Source organism: Sinocyclocheilus anshuiensis, unplaced genomic scaffold, assembly GCF_001515605.1.
Source record: "Sinocyclocheilus anshuiensis isolate Anshui unplaced genomic scaffold, SAMN03320099.WGS_v1.1 scaffold847, whole genome shotgun sequence".
Classification (NCBI taxonomy): Eukaryota; Metazoa; Chordata; class Actinopteri; order Cypriniformes; family Cyprinidae; genus Sinocyclocheilus; species Sinocyclocheilus anshuiensis.
In genome coordinates this window covers 242838-259422 of record NW_015546054.1, presented here as the reverse complement: position 1 = coordinate 259422, position 16585 = coordinate 242838, and the positions used below count along the sequence as shown (strand labels likewise).

At 36.0% G+C, this 16585-nt stretch overlaps 1 long non-coding RNA gene across 2 annotated transcripts; it reads right to left on the bottom strand.

Moving 5' to 3' along the window:
- Positions 1 to 1477: 1477 nt before the first annotated feature.
- Positions 1478 to 15903, bottom strand: LOC107699242 (uncharacterized). Of its 2 annotated transcripts, none has more exons than XR_001635438.1 (4): positions 15600 to 15903; positions 13514 to 13587; positions 12954 to 13055; positions 1478 to 1797 (listed from the first exon to the last, which is right to left on the bottom strand). It is a non-coding gene; the product is annotated as an uncharacterized LOC107699242 (long non-coding RNA). The 2 variants fall into 2 exon arrangements; XR_001635439.1 differs by lacking the exon at positions 1478 to 1797 and adding an exon at positions 8191 to 8215.
- Positions 15904 to 16585: the final 682 nt, after the last annotated feature.

Below are 16585 nucleotides of genomic sequence, written 5' to 3'. Positions count from 1 at the left end.
TTTGAAAAAGTAACTCAGATATTTCCTTCTAAATTAAAAAGCAATGTGTTACTTTACTAGTTACTTAAAAAAGTAATCTGATTACATAACTCGCGTTACTTGTAATGCATTACCCCAACACTGTATGTATATATATATATATATATATATTTTTTTTTTTTTACTTATTTCATATTTCTGGCTTTACAGGATTTAGTACTGCTTTAAACTTGCATAACAATTCCCAATGGATAAAGTCAGGTCTCACCCTACACCTTTTCTCATTTGACTTGGAAATATGTCATATTACAGAAGTAAAATAAGCTGTGAATCCATCATCCTTTCACATTGTTTTGAATAATCTAACTGGATCATCTAATTTTTTTTTTTTTGCTTTAATCAGCAATTTTTCCTGTAAATTGCCCTAAGTCTGAGAGAAAGATTATTTGAAAACATTACTATCCTTATGATTTCCAGCAGGTGTACAGTAATTACACTTTGGATTATAACGCACTACATTTGCAGTTACCCTAGTGCAATTTCATTGCAATCAACAAAAATGAAACTTTTTTTTTTCCTCCCCAAAGCATCCCAGAATCTGCTGTCTCCATGGGAACAATCTCACAGTGCATACCTTTCCCCTTTTTGATACTCTCTCTCTCTCTTTCTTACCACAGTATCACGAAGACTACGTAGACCATCTCCCTCATTTCTCCTCCTTTTCTCTCATTTTTTCCTTCCTGATTTAATGATCTGACCAATTAGGGCTGTAGTATCTCAAGGATGCTTGGCAGGGTCGTAATTGGAAGAGCTCTGAGTTTCTTTTTAATCATTAGCTTTAAGAAACTGTCTGTGCGTTCACAATTAATCCTTTCAGAGAGGAAGACAGCAGCAGAGGTAGAGAGGGAGAGGTCGGATGGCACTACATGCGCTGAATGTATTTCACAGCGGGGTCTCCGGTGCTCATGTAGTATAGTCCATACTAACATCGCACATCTGAGCTCAAATGTAGGACATTACTGCCACCTATTGCCAAGGAGCAGAACTAAGATCACAGGGAGTAAGGAAACGTTGTGGTTAAGAATCAAGTAGCCAGAGAATAAAGGACAAATGAGCCTTTTTCATGGACAGCGCTAAAAGTGGTGAACCAATTTATAAAATTGAATTCAATTAGCAACAGATGACAAAAATGCAAAGAGTTATTATAATGTCATGCAGGACGACACCATAGAGACATATAAAGCCTGTGATTTGATATTTCTAAAAGCAGGAACATGTGGTACTGAAGCTTTGAGCACATTTATAATTACACTAGTACACCGCAGAGATACTGCAGCCCACAATGAATGAGACTTTGATGGCAACTTCAGGTCAGCACAGAGTATAACCCACACGGAAGCAGACCAGATGAGAAGCTAACTTACCTAACCAAAACTGAATAAGAAATAAAGAAAATGGGACCATCTGAACAGGTTGAGGATGACTAAAGGTTTGAGTCATGTAGCCGGTGTTTATATCAAAAATAACTCCTAGTGCTTTTATTGCAGGGGGAAAAGCCCTGTAGCAGTCTGGTATTGGCTTTGTGGTAGATCATTGTTTGAACATCCAGCCTTTTGGTTTCAGGCCAGTTCTTTAAACAAAAGGCCACACAAGCCCCACAATCATATACATCACACCTTCACATGTCACAAGGTAACGGGGACTTTGGACATCTCACTCAATAGTCCCCTCCAGATCACTGCATCTCACACGACGAAGGTGAAGGGTCCATTCAGGTCACACCAGCCAATCTGTTTATATCCCAAAGTTCTCCACCATCTGATGAGATAAATCCAAAATTAACTGAAGACCACAGTTTAATAAACAAATAAAGGAACCAAATACAAAGCAGAAACATTGCTTTCCTGTTTATATTTTTCCAATATTTCCAATAGAAACATTATATTTTGGAATCACAGTCATAAACATTTACATAAGACAGTTGCAAGGTATTGGGGGAGGGACATGGTATTGAACAGACAATCTGTGAAGTGCAGGATCAATCATCAATATTGTTTGTCCTTTTTGTATACGTGTATATTTGCTAAGAGTGAATTTTGCTTTTTTTCTGCTCATTTCACACTAGCATACTACATACAGTAGGTATGCATGACTTCAAAGCTGACTGATACGGACTAGACATCCTCAAAACAGAGCTGTGCACCATTCAGAATTAAACCATTAATGCTTGAATTTCAAATCTTGAGGTAGCAAACGGGAACTAAAAGTGTCAAGACAAACTCTAAATGTTGGCTTGTCAGGCTTATTTGAAAAAAAAAAGAGGGGGGGGTGGTGGACCTCTTCACTGTATGTGAAGTATACAAGCGTGTCCCATTTATCATTTTATGCTTCAGATGGATGCTCAATGCATTAGTGTGGACTAGTACCTAACAGTTTTTGCAACATTACGCCAAGTGTAGACCGGGACGAGGGCCGAAGGGGCCGAGGATGGCATTTGGAACAGGGCCTTTACCTGTAACTGTCAAAGAGATTTACTACACACAATCAAGACAGCACATGGCAAGGAGGAAATAATTAATGTCCTATGTTGTAGAACTTCAGCAAAGGTGAGCACTACAGAGCTGCCGAAAACAGCTTGCCTCCGTTTACACACTTTTACAGTTGGTTTTTTGTTTCAGCCTGTTTTGGAAGAAGCAATCTCTGATAACGATCCACACTTGGAAATCATTTCGGTACAAAAAGAAATGACAAGGCCCCTGGCATTTCTCAAAAAACAAAACCATTTGTACTAAATGCATTCTGAAAGCTACATTCATTAGTTTCTGCCCTTATTTTACTTGCAAATGAGCTTCCAGTCTAAATCTAAATGGCCATGTCATTATTTGACTGTTTGTTCATTTTAATATTTTTTTTTCTCTTTTTGACATCCTAAGTAGCCACGTCGGTTGTGAGTCAGCTACGTAAACACGTACTTTCCCTCATCCAGACTCACCAGGTCCATCTGCCCAGTGCTGTCCATCATCTCACTGCTGCCTGAAGCCACAATTATGACTATTGTGGTTAATAAACTCAAGCACTGAATAAGAAATTGAATAAGTGATCCCACGCTTGTTGTATTCATGAGCTTCATGACCCGTGATGAACAGCAGCTGAAACACTGCCTGAAAGGTCATTAAGCATATACGATTTTCTTCTGAAAAACTGGAGGATTATTGACTTGGGTTGATTTCTGACTATGATGTCAAGTGGTAAAACTAAGCAACCTAACTTCACTTTTTAGACAATACTTTCTACAGATTTATTTTGATTTAATTATTAAACGTATTTATTAAATTTAAATTTACTATCAGACTAAGAACTTTTGATTACACAAAATACAATTTTTACACTTTATTTACAGCTTTATTTACACATTTTAATTTAACACTTTGTACTTTAAAATTACATTTCTATTTTTATTTAAAATTTTTAAATAACATTTTTTTTTTTATTTATTATTATTAAATTTAAACTATTATTACATTTCTATATATGTTTTAGTCCCTATATAGTCATACTCATCTCTGCATCAATAAAATGCACAATATTTGACAATTTACTACCTAATTACATTATATGTAACATCTAATTAATTTAACCTACACTGGAAATTTTTCACCATTTTGGCACATACAAGTTACCAAACATGATGAATGATGGGATATGCTTAGCCTCAAATACTGCTCTAAAGTGTAGAATTACTGTGCATTAAGGTCACTGAGTTTTGGCATTTTTCCAACTTGGGACAGCCTCGCGCAGTTACTTCCTGTCACATACACATCTAATTAATTTAACCTACACTGGAAATTTTTCACCATTTTGGCGCATACAAGTTACCAAACATGATGAATGATGGGATATGCTTAGCCTCAAATACTGCTCTAAAGTGTGGAATTACTGTGCATTAAGGTCACTGAGTTTTGGCATTTTTCCAACTTGGGACAACCTCGCGCAGTTACTTCCTGTCACATACACTCACTCTCAAGTGGCCAAGGCTGCAAGCATGGGTATTGGGACAGCCCCTATGACTAGCACCCAATTACCAAGACAGGTTACATGACTGCCCAGTTGAAAAGATCAGCTTAAACCAGCACAAACCTTCAGGAAGCTCTACAGTGGTTGATGGTGTTCTAGTTGGAGCAGTGGACCAACACAGCTGTTCACCAGCCAGTTGCTCAACCAGCATGGTCTTTCCAATTAAGTTGGTTGACCTAGAACAATCTACATAAGCTATTTAAAAAGTTATATAGGAACACCAGCATCCAAAACACAACATATGTTGGGGACCAACACTAGTGTTTTCAGCAACTTACAAAATGTATAATGCCTTCACAGCACAAGCAAACTTTTTGGATCATTCCTACAAGCTCTGGTAGGAATCATGTGTGATATTATAATGCCAAAGTCACTGAATAGGCCAGCGTATCAATTAAAATTTATTCTGGCCAATCAGAGACACATTATATCTGTTAGCGGTGCATATTGATCAGAAGTCATCCATTATGACTTCGGGTTAATTAGCACCCAAGCTTCAAACATGGCTAGAAATGATCTCCACATAACACACACACACAATCTAAAGGCCCGTTCACACCAAGCACGATAACTATAAAGATAACGATAAAGATATAGTTCTAAAAATCGTTCTCAATATTAAAGAATAGCATAATTCACACCACAACTATAATGATAACGATACAGAGGAACGATATCGTTGTGATCACTTTCAAAACTATTTTTTTCCAGCTGATGAAAGATAAAACACTGACAGCCAATCAGAATCCATCCTGCTGTAACGAGCTCAAGAATTTAAAGCGGCAGACGCATGTGCGCTTAGAATAAACAGACGATATCGTTCGCTGGTGTGGATGCTAATATCATTATCTTTATAGTTATCGTTCTTGGTGTGAACGGGGCTTAAGAGATAACCACAGCTCTTCTCACACTCTAATCAACACAATAGTCCTCAAGCTTGGTCTCTATCTCTTCAGCTTTCAGTGGGTAGTCTATCTAAATAGCACCCTATTGTCTTTAATTCCATTTTGATCCTATTATAGGAACTGAAATGTCTTAAATAAGCTCTTTCAACCCTAAATGGCTCTGAGAGTCCTCTGTCTGGTGGACAATTAGTAGGGCACAACAGCCCACACTACAGAGAGACAATAAACCAAGTGGGTTTATTGAATTGAATCTCATGACACAAAATGAAGCTAAACTGTTAGGAGTTCAGCGGGGAGACAGCGGATGTCCTAATTAAACTGATAACCTGTCTAAATTATCCGTACGGGGACAGATTGAATCATTGTAACGGCGCACACAAACTAGCACGTCTCCACAGGTGCTGAGGGACTACACTAGCAGGCGTCGTCTCTGCGGACCGAACATACAGAGAACATGAAGTCGGAACTCAAATGTGGATTTGCTAATGAGGGTTTTATGCCTCAGGTGTGCAGACCACCTACATTCATATTAGACATCGACTGGAGAGAGAACAAATGGTGTCCTATGAATACAGATCAGAGCTCCTATATGAACTAAAAGACAAACAGCTTTAAAACATCATCAGGGAGATATTTTTGGGGCAAAAAATAAATAAATAAATAAATCAAACCATGTCAAGGAAGATAACATAATTAGAAACGGAGAACCAAACGTCTCACAGTTCTCTGTGAGATTGCAGATATCCAGTCCAGCTAACATCTTACTGGTTAAACACTTTTACATGTTACAAATTACCACAGCAAGCAATCACATTCAAACAAGCATGTCAATGGGGAAAAAAGACAAGCAGCATTCTACAGGTACCTTGTTGTCTGAAGCAAGTGCTCTATGGCATTATTCCAATGGAAAAAATGGTGGTTGGTCTGGGAAAAATGAAACAATATAAAAAATGTAAAAAAAATCACACTGGATATTTAAGGTCAAGTTGAGTGAATGCATCGTGTGTGTATAGTATACTGTGCATTTTCACAAATATAGTAGGCAAGTCTGGTGTTCAGTGCATCACTGTTATTTTAGTATCATTTATTCAGTATTAAAATTTTTGTTAATATTTTGAATAATGCTTTTATATTTTTTATTATTAGTAGTAGTAGTAGTAGTAGTAGTGTTGTCTTTTATTTTAATTCTAGTTAGTTTTATTAACTCTGATGTGCATTTTTGTGTAATTTTAGTTTTTTTTTATAGGCATATAGTTTTTTTATTAATCGTTATTTATTAGTATTAGTTCATTTAGTTTTAGTTATTTTAGTAATTCAAGTTAAACTTAAATTAAAGTGATAAATTAACAGTTTTAGTTTGTTAACAACAATAAACCTGTCATGCATACAGAAAATACACATACTACATACTTACATATATGTACATATTTGCATACATAACGATACATTATATTCACCTTACATCTACATACACAACACCCTACTTAACTTAATTTTTATTATTTACTGCTACATTTTACCCCAATTACTCTATATATATTTAGGCTTCTATTATTTACCTTTATGTTCTTTGTTTTACATTATTTTCTTTTTACACAGATACGGTATGCTTTACCAGTTCAAATACACTATTATTTTCCCTCCAATAAAGCAAATTAAACTGAAACTGGAAATGGAATTTGAAACAAGTCACCATTTTTCCTTAAGCTGTGTGGTAGAAACCTCTCTCTGTTTATAGTATCTTTAGATGAAGTATTGCTGAGTGTGAACAGCAGAGAGGACTGTTATTAAGACCTGTCAGCTTTTATTACAGTGGCTCAGGAGGCACACGTGGGACAGGTTATAGCCAACCTGAATGGCTGTGATAAATTTAGGCCTGAGCACAGGAGACAGATTAAATTCAGTCAAGGCCCAGTCGATGGCTCTGTATTAAACAACAACGGAAGAGAAGGATAAAACAGAATGTCACCAATATGGTTATTAACTGGAATCAGTCTCTGTGAATGACTCAGACAGTTAGCATATACTGATAATGGGACAAAGGAAAGAGAAGACGGGAGAAAGTGGAAGAGATGAGTAGAGAAAGGGTGAGAAGTCAAATGTTGAAGAGAAAGGAAAGAGGGGATGGTTTAGAAGCTAATAACAATGTCAGAGCCATGATGCAGTAGTAAGCACACATGCTCTTCACATGTTGGGCGACGCAGAAGAATCTGTGTATCATTCGATCATTCGTTTTTTGATTTAATATTGAAAGTAGAAAAATGAGAAAACTGCTCCTTTTTCGTTTTTTTCCAAAAAACGAAAAACGAGAATTCAGCTTAAATTTTCGTTTTCCGTTCATGGGTGGAAAAACGAATAAACAGCTTGAATATTCAAGTATACAAAAAAACGAAAAAGGAGCAGTTTTCTCATTTTTCTACTTTCAATATTAAATCAAAAAACGAATGATCAAATGATACACGGATTCAGAAGTCTTACCTGCAATTTGTTTTCGATCCCACTTCCCCTCTGTCATAGTGTCTCATTCCCATACCGATTTCCTGTCCACACTTGTATATGCTGGTCTTGTTGAGAACGATTCGTATTTGCATGTTATTCCAAAGGGGTGTGGGGGGTTTGGAAATAACATGCACCTTGTTTAACATCCTTTTACATTTATGCTTAAAGGGTTACTTCACCTAAAAATTAAAATTCAGTCACTATTTACTCACCCTGGTGTTGTTCCAATGTCATATGCCCTTCTTTCAGAACACGAAAGGAGAAATAATAATAAAAACAAAATCCTACTTGCTGTCCTGCAGCACCAAAAAAATAAATAAATTATTAATTATTTTTATTTTTTTTGGGTGAATTAGTTAACCTTAACCATTAACCTTTTAATGGAGTCTAAATAATAATTGGTAGACAACATTTAATGAATAATAATATAATAACAATAATTTTGTTATTAACGGTAATATCAATAGTATCACTAATAATGTTTATAATAATAATAACAATATAGTATGTTTATGCTTATAATTATGATGCTATTATTATTATTATGTTGAATAAACATTTCATTTCTCTTTACTGTAATATCTTGTAGTTAAAACATTTTAGCCTTTCCGTGATTCATTATTTAGACTCTGCTAAACAAAATTATTGTTTTGTGGGATTGGCAACAATGTCACTCGAGCATTCATGCCAGTAAACCATTAATATAATAATAGCTGAATGCGGAATCTTCACTCACTGGTGGAGCGCTGCGAGGAGAGCTGCAGGCAGAGAAAGAAAGAGAGATTGAAAAATGGAGACAGAATGATAGAGATTGATGAAGTGAGTCCAAATGATTGCCAGTTGTCACCTAGACACAGACCCTAATGGACTAATCATACAGCATATGACAGTGGCATAAACACACACACGCACACTCACACACACACACACACACACTTCAGTCCTGCTATGTTGTCTATAAGTACATCAGACAGATGGTTATTATCTGTCTCTCTCAGAGTCTACTGTCATTCCTTGTGTATACCTGGACAAAAAGCTCCTGGATTTAACTAATGACCACGACACATGGAGGAAAGACAGGAACACCCAGCTCAAAACGACGTCTGATCACGCCTACATCCTTACTTGACCTTTTGTGTTCAACTTGCAGAGCAGCTTAAAAATTTCCTCTCACACTTTAAGGTGTTCTACAAAACATTAGCCTCAACTCCCCTTAGTTACTGTTGCTAGGTCTGAAAGAACATCCCATAGGACTGTTTTTTTTTTTTTTTTGTAAAATTAGCTTATTAACTGGTAAAAAAAATGATCAGCCATTTAAAAAAAAAATGTTGAATGACAAAATTATGAATGAGACTTACTGTAATCAAGCATGTAGTTGACTGATAAAGGGGCACGGCTTTAAGTGAACTAAATGACTGGAGAAGTGGAAGGTTGAGTTCTGACAATTCAAAATGATGAGGTCAAAAAATGTTTTAAAAATGAAATGCATTAAAAAAATAGAATGAATTTTCATTTAATTCAAGACAAACTATTTCCTTTTATAGAAAAACTACATAATTAAAATAGCAAATGTATTAACTCCGTCAAGGTTATGAAAGAATGGTCTACTCAACATTTACTGAACAATTGCTAAGACAATTAGTTATCAAGATTGTATCCTAATTAGTGTTTAATGTATGTTCATTTTAATGCATATTTGCTGACCATGTGGCTTCCTAATCATACTGCATTTGTGCTAAGAGATATAAGAGGAAGTAGCAGCAGGTTATCAGTGAGCTTGGGCCAGCTCTCCTCGTTTATGAAATTGCTATATTTTCCAGCTTGTACATTGGGTTGCATTGGTTATGGTTTGTGGTGGCAATTATGACTTCCTGTTCTGATGCTATAAACAGCACAAACCCCTAAACAGACTTAAAATCTATAGAAAAATAATTTTAAACAATGAAAAACTACATAATTAAAATAGCAAATGTATTAACTCCGTCAAGGTTATGAAAGAATGGTCTACTCAACATTTACTGAACAATTGCTAAGACAATTAGTTATCAAGATTGTATCCTAATTAGTGTTTAATGTATGTTCATTTTAATGCATATTTGCTGACCATGTGGCTTCCTAATCATACTGCATTTGTGCTAAGAGATATAAGAGGAAGTAGCAGCAGGTTATCAGTGAGCTTGGGCCAGCTCTCCTCGTTTATGAAATTGCTATATTTTCCAGCTTGTACATTGGGTTGCATTGGTTATGGTTTGTGGTGGCAATTATGACTTCCTGTTCTGATTCTATAAACAGCACAAACCCCTAAACAGACTTAAAATCACCATCTATAGAAAAATAATTTTAAACAATGGGGGGGGAACAATTTTAAACAATGCTCACAGCAGCTTCCCTAATCCCATTCTCTACCTTCCCATCACTCTTTCCTTGTTTTTCACTCTCTCTCTCTCTGTTGATATCAGGTCCACAAGGTGATGATCTGTTTCCAGCTCTTGCCAGACAGGAGTCTCCAAGAGGATATCCCTCTCATTACACACACAGTGTGCAGATGCAGACACACAACACTCGACATCACTAGAACTCTCCCCAGGAGAACCTGATGAAAAAGGAGAGAATATAACTGCTATACTGAGACGAATTAGGGAGGGCAAGGACAACAGAAAGGGTGAGTGAACAAAAAAAAAAAGATAAGAAATAAAACAAAGCTTTGTTTTAGAAGCAAAAAACAATTAGTTGTTCCTTACTTATATATATATATATATATATATATATATATATATATATACAAAGAAAAAAGATATTTTATATTCTTGTAAAAAAATTTTTTACTCAATTACAATGAATGGTGAGCAGAGCTTTCAGGGTTCAAAAAGGCAGAAAAAACACCATTAAGTATTTCATAAAGGAGGTCCATATAACTCTTGCACTATATTCCAAGTCATCTGAAGCCATTCAAAAGCTTTTTGGAGAAACAGATTTTGCATCCGTTTATAACCTTGAAAGCTCTGGACCCTTTTGTAACTGCACGGAGCGATCGGTACATTATGAAAACTTTCTTCTTTTGTGTTGCACAGAAGCAGTCCTACAGGTTTGGAAGGGCATGAGGGTGAGTGAAGGATAACAGAATTTTCAATTTTGGGGCAATTATTCCTCTAAAAGGACAGAATAATCATAAATCGGACTGAGAGGGTACTGGAAAGACAATGAAATGAATGGAGAGGGTGAAAAAAAACTGACAGAGAGAGAAAGAACGACACAGAAAAAGAGAGAGCAAACTGAATTGTCCTCATCGTTCAGTTCTTGGCAGTACATTCCCTCAGGTTACAAGAAAGCCAGAGAAGAGAGGGAAACAGAGACTCACAGACACTAAAGCTAATATAATGTTTTGCTTCCTTTTGTTTTTATTGTCTGACATTTTTCCCTTCCCCCTTGTTTTTTTTCCCTACTCTGAACAGGAGCTGCACCTCTGACATACATTGATTTTTGGAAGAACAGACAGATGAGATGCACTGTAGGAATGCAGCCAGGAAAGCGGGAGAGGAATGGGATATGGGAGACGAGAGGGAGAGAGACAGATTTTGTTTGGTGAAAGCAAGACGAATCATCCAGAAGTGGAGGATCGTTAATGCCAGGCACCGGCGTATAGACACAAGAAGCAGGAATAGGTCAAAACTGAGATGAAAGGTCAAACAAGGTAACCTCTATTTATTCTTAAGTGACTACAAAGGGCATTTTGGGCTTCAAAATTGATGCATCAGCTAGAAAAGAGGTCTTCAAGGCCAAGAACCTTTGAAGGACAGAGATTCCAAGGACCCTGTTACAAACCGTGTGTTTATTTTAGCCTGGCCTATAACACAGCGTATCGTATCACATTGATGAATATTCATATGATGATTCTTACAATGATTATTTTAATAACTTTTCAATATTGATGTACAAATTTGTATATTTTCAGTCAAATGTAATATGCAACGTACTTTTGAACTTTGGAGGTACAATAAAACATTTAGCAAAATTTAGCTTCTTAACTGCAGCTTTGATTGAAGTTAAACCAATACTGTATTTTTGTTCATCCCATATTTTCATGTTCAAATTAAAAATTCTAAAAAATAATTGGTAGACCCCTGCTGTACTACTGCAGAACCCCTGTTGAAACCCCCCTAAGCCAGTGGTAGCCAACCTGTCGATCACTTAGATCTTTATCACTGTCCCAGTAGCTCCCGACAACAACAGAAAAATAAGTACAAAAAATGTATTACATTTCTTCACTCATTGTACTGTATTTTTGTACTTATTTTTCTGTTTCTTCAGGAGCTACTAGGAAAGTTATAAAGAAAAATACATCACGAGTCTGTAAACAGAACAGTTGAGATGCTGAAGACGGACGTAAAGAGGAAAATATACTGTAGCAGGCAGAGCAGCTCACTGTTCACTTTGGGCGAAATATAGGAAAAAATCTTAAATTCTGGGGGGTGAAGGGTTACATGAATGTATCACTGAAGGGATATATTTATTAGCACAACCAAGAAAATGCCATATCGCTGCTGTTCCATAAGCGCCACCTGCTGTCAGAGAGTGAAATTTGCATTTCATTCAGCCCGTCTGCTGTTTTTGTATCATGCAGGTACTGTATGTATCTGAATCCGCCATGAAAAATAATGATCGGTGCATCGCTAATTAAAATACTAAATAAAAGGCATCAAATTGGAAGTACAATCTGGGCTGTCTTTTTCTATCAATTCTTCTATAGGTAGATCTTGTCTTTCATAAAAGCCGAGGTCAGGGATCATGGGCTTAAAAAGGTTGGTGACCACTGCCCTAAGCTATAACGTGCACACTCAAGATGTTTTTTTTAGACACTGTAACTAGATTATTTTATATTTTCTGAAAAAAAAAAAAAAAACAAGTGAGAAGTGTTCTCTGTGGTTGTTTGTTTGTTGCCATGTGGTTGCTAGAACATCTCTAGTTTCTAGCTGCTTACTGCCCAGGGGCTTCAGATACCTCATTCAATACAAGTCTATGACATTTTTGCAAAAATCACAGATCACTTCGAAAAGTAGCAACATATCCTAAAACAAACCCCTAAGCCGAAACAGTGATGCTTGCCTTAGTATAATAAATGTTTAGCAAAAACCTGTAAATCTGTAAGAAACTCTGAAGTCATATATCATTAACGCATTATCTGATATAAAAATGACCTGCAGAAGTCACACACACACCCTATAATCACAACAAAAGGGCATCATGGATGAATAATTATTCTGTTATCGAGTTCTGATATCATCAGTTTATTTGTAACATCTACCAACCAGGATAGAGGCCAAACATTTTTCAACAGTCCTTCTTTTGGCTATACAAATTATATTTTGAATTGTTATGAGAAGCTGAGTATTGTTCAAGTTTCTCATCTCTAAAGACCAACACTTTTTCTGCTCAAGTCCAAAAGTTACTTTCAGAACTAAATTTAAACTCAACTCCACACAATTGAAAGTGTCTTACCTGACAGCGACACACACACCATCCTGCCAGTGTCATCTCAGGATCGATTGGTCATATGGCAATTCTCCATCAGGCCATTCCTCTGATCTGCACAAGCCTAGCCTGACACAAAAAGAGCACAAATTTACCATAAGTCACTTGGGTATATTTTTAGCAATAGCCAAAAAAACATTGTATGGGTCAAAATTATAGATTTTTCTTTTATGCCAAAAATCATTACGATATTAAGTAAAGATCATGTTCCATGAAGATATTTTGTAAATGTCTTACCGTAAATATATCAAACCTTTTTTTGATTAGTAATATGCATTGCTAAGGACTTCATTTGGATAACTTTAAAGGTGATTTTCTCAATATTTAGATTTTTTTTGCACCCTCAGATTCCAGATTTACAAATAGTTGTATCTCGGCCAAATATTGTCCTATCGTAACAAACCATACATCAATGGAAGGCTTATTTATTCAGCTTTCAGATGATGATTTAAAAAAACTGACCCTTATGACTGGTCTTGTGGTCCAGGGCCACAATTGTCTTTTTTACACAAAAGTAGAGCAAGCACCTTGCAGCTGTGGAGGAATGGTTGTAATGAGTCCATCTGGATAGCAGTCACAAGGCTGCAGGGTGAACAGGATTCTGAAGTGTTTGAGAAAACACACACGATTAAGTATGTGCACACAAACACACTCTATAGAGCTAACAAACACTCATAGGTCTGCTCGAGAGCGTGCACACTCAGTTATCAATCACACACACGTCTCTAATAGTGCAGACAAACAAATGTCAGAGCTGACAGCAGCATGGTCGGGTTACTCATCCATCAGACAAATAATGCACTGCTTCACAGATCAGATACCTGAATGAGAACCCTTCAATGGTTCCTACAACTTGAAATCTAAAGCATTCAATTATTCTGATGGATTCTTGATCTTAAAGGAGGTTTGATTCAAATTGTGCTGCATGTATAAAAGCTCTGTAAGCATATAGCTGCCTCCTGTAAATGTAAATCATTCACATACACACATATATTATTCATTCACAAGAAGACCAGTAGGATGCATTAAGCAAATACATAGGGTAAGTTTTGCTTTCATGCCAACTTTAAATCCATTATTTATTTATTTTTTTTTTCTCCAGCAGCATATATGTTTAAATACAGATAAAATTACTTTATTAATTAAATTACCAATGCATTATTATTACTATTATGGTATTTGTATATACTAAGCCACTGTGCATGTGTGTGTGTGTGTGTGTGTGTGTGTATATATATATATATATATATACGTACACCAGATTATTACATTTTTTATATAACACATAAAACATACATCACAAATGTTTCCTCAACCTGACACATGAAAACCAGGCCAGAGTAAGAGAAAATAAGCATTTATGTAATTGTGAAAGCTTCCCCTCTGTGACCACCAGCCTCAGTCTCCCATATAAACAGCCTATACTGCACTGTTTAACATTTGCAACCTGCTATATATAAGACAAGTAGTTTTTTTTTTGTTTTTTTTTGACAGATTGCAACACACAGCAGGAGACTTCAAGTAACCACACATTTTATTTCTATGTGCTAAAAAAGGAAAGGAAAAAATGTGTAACAGTTTATTTATATATGTTCTTTTAATCTCCAAAACAACCAGATTCTCTGTTAAAAAAAATAAATAAAAAAGAAAAAGAAAGAAAGAAACAGCTGACTCTGCTGAGTAAAAATTGGAGAAAGATGTAAAGATGTCTACTTTAATGACAGATTGATACAAAAACAAACATATAAAATACGAATCTATTTGAGCTCTGTACAAGTAGACATAAAACACAAACCCTTCTTCTCAAAGACCCAGAGGGAGCTGAGAGACAGTTTTGCATACGAGAGCAGAACCACAGTTCCCATGTGGCATTGACAGAGCGCCATCTGCTGGTGACAGCAAACAAGCCACGACCTCCCATCAGTAACAGACACTGCTACTGATTGATAACTAAAAATTGGTGAAAATACGACTGATGAACTCATTGTTAACAGACGTCCCTATTAAATTAAATTTATCCAAGAAACTATTTTTTTTCCAATATTGATTTTAAAAATAGAATTGATATAATAAAATTGATTAGCCTATATTAGTTATGCTTGTAGTATTATAATAGTATGCTGCATTAACAGAATCATCGGCGAAATATAATACTAAACTTAAACCAAGGTCTTGAGAGTTTACTGCCTTCTTACAGTATACAGTCCCTCAGTGACCCAGATGTGCTGACAGGTGAATGAATCCATATTCAAAACAGTCCTTGCTGGGTCTCACTCTCATTCACTAATAGTGTGTGTGTGTGTGTGTGTGTACCTGGTATTTATCACGTTATGGGGACCAAATGTCCCCACAAGGATAGTAATACTAGTAAATTTTGACCTTGTGGGGACATTTTTGAGATCCCCATGAGGAAACAAGCTTATAAATCATACAGAATGAGTTTTTTTGAGAAAGTAAAAATGCACAAAGTTTCCAGTAAGGGGTAGGGTTGGTGTAGGGCAATAGCACATACAGTTTGTACAGTATAAACACCATTACGCCAATGGAATGTCCCCATAAAACATGGAAACACAACGTGTGTGTGTGTGTGTGTCAGCGTAAATGTGTTCTTACCTTCGTTTAAATGTTTGATGAATATGGAGTGTTTTAAAAGAGGAAGCGCGTGCCCGCCGTTATTAATTAGCAAAACTTGGGCGTCACGATGGCCTCGAGCTCCGAATGATTTTGTCTGGAACAGCCAGGGAGTTGAATGCAACACTAGTGGGAGTTAACTGGATACATGTTGGTTGATGTACCTCAGTCATCGTCTGGAATTATGATGGGTGGTTAATAACTGCTGGTTAATAATTATATTGCTCTTCGCACACTGCAACACTACCGATTAGCATAGGCGGCGCTAGGGGTGGGGCCATAGAGGCAGCGGTCCAAGCTAAATTCTGATTGGCTCAGTACACCGGTCCTGGAAAATTATTGGTTAAGAGAAGCCCAACACGTCTGTCGCGAGCATGTTCATTTACTCGCGCTATAACAAATATATACACAACAGACAAGATAGACAAAATAATTGTGCACAAAATAATCTACAGATAAAATTATGCAAGGGAACATTATTAATAACTTAATTTATTATTAAAAATAATAGATTATATGTATTTCATTATATCATATTGATTACTAACCTTTGTTGCCGTCTAGTTTTTGTTTTTGTTTTTTGTTTTTTTTACTGGCTTGAAAAGAAATGGAAAGTACAACTGACCTTCCTTCAGTGAAATGCAATTGCAAATCGAAGCATCGAGACTAGTGCTATCAATCAATTAAAAAAATAGCTATTTAATTGCAATTATTTTTTTTGTATGAATCGCGATTAATCCCACCTAACATTAGTTTTTTTTATATATATATACTTTAATATTGCAATAATGTCACATTCAATCTTCAAATTAATGTAGAAACAACATACAGCCAGTATATGTTTAATATTTGTTTAATGGCATCTTTAAGTGAACTTAAAACAATCTTAACATAAACCCATTATAATAAATGTCATATCTATTCACTTTATTATACACATATACATGTGCCCTTCAGCAGGTAGGACA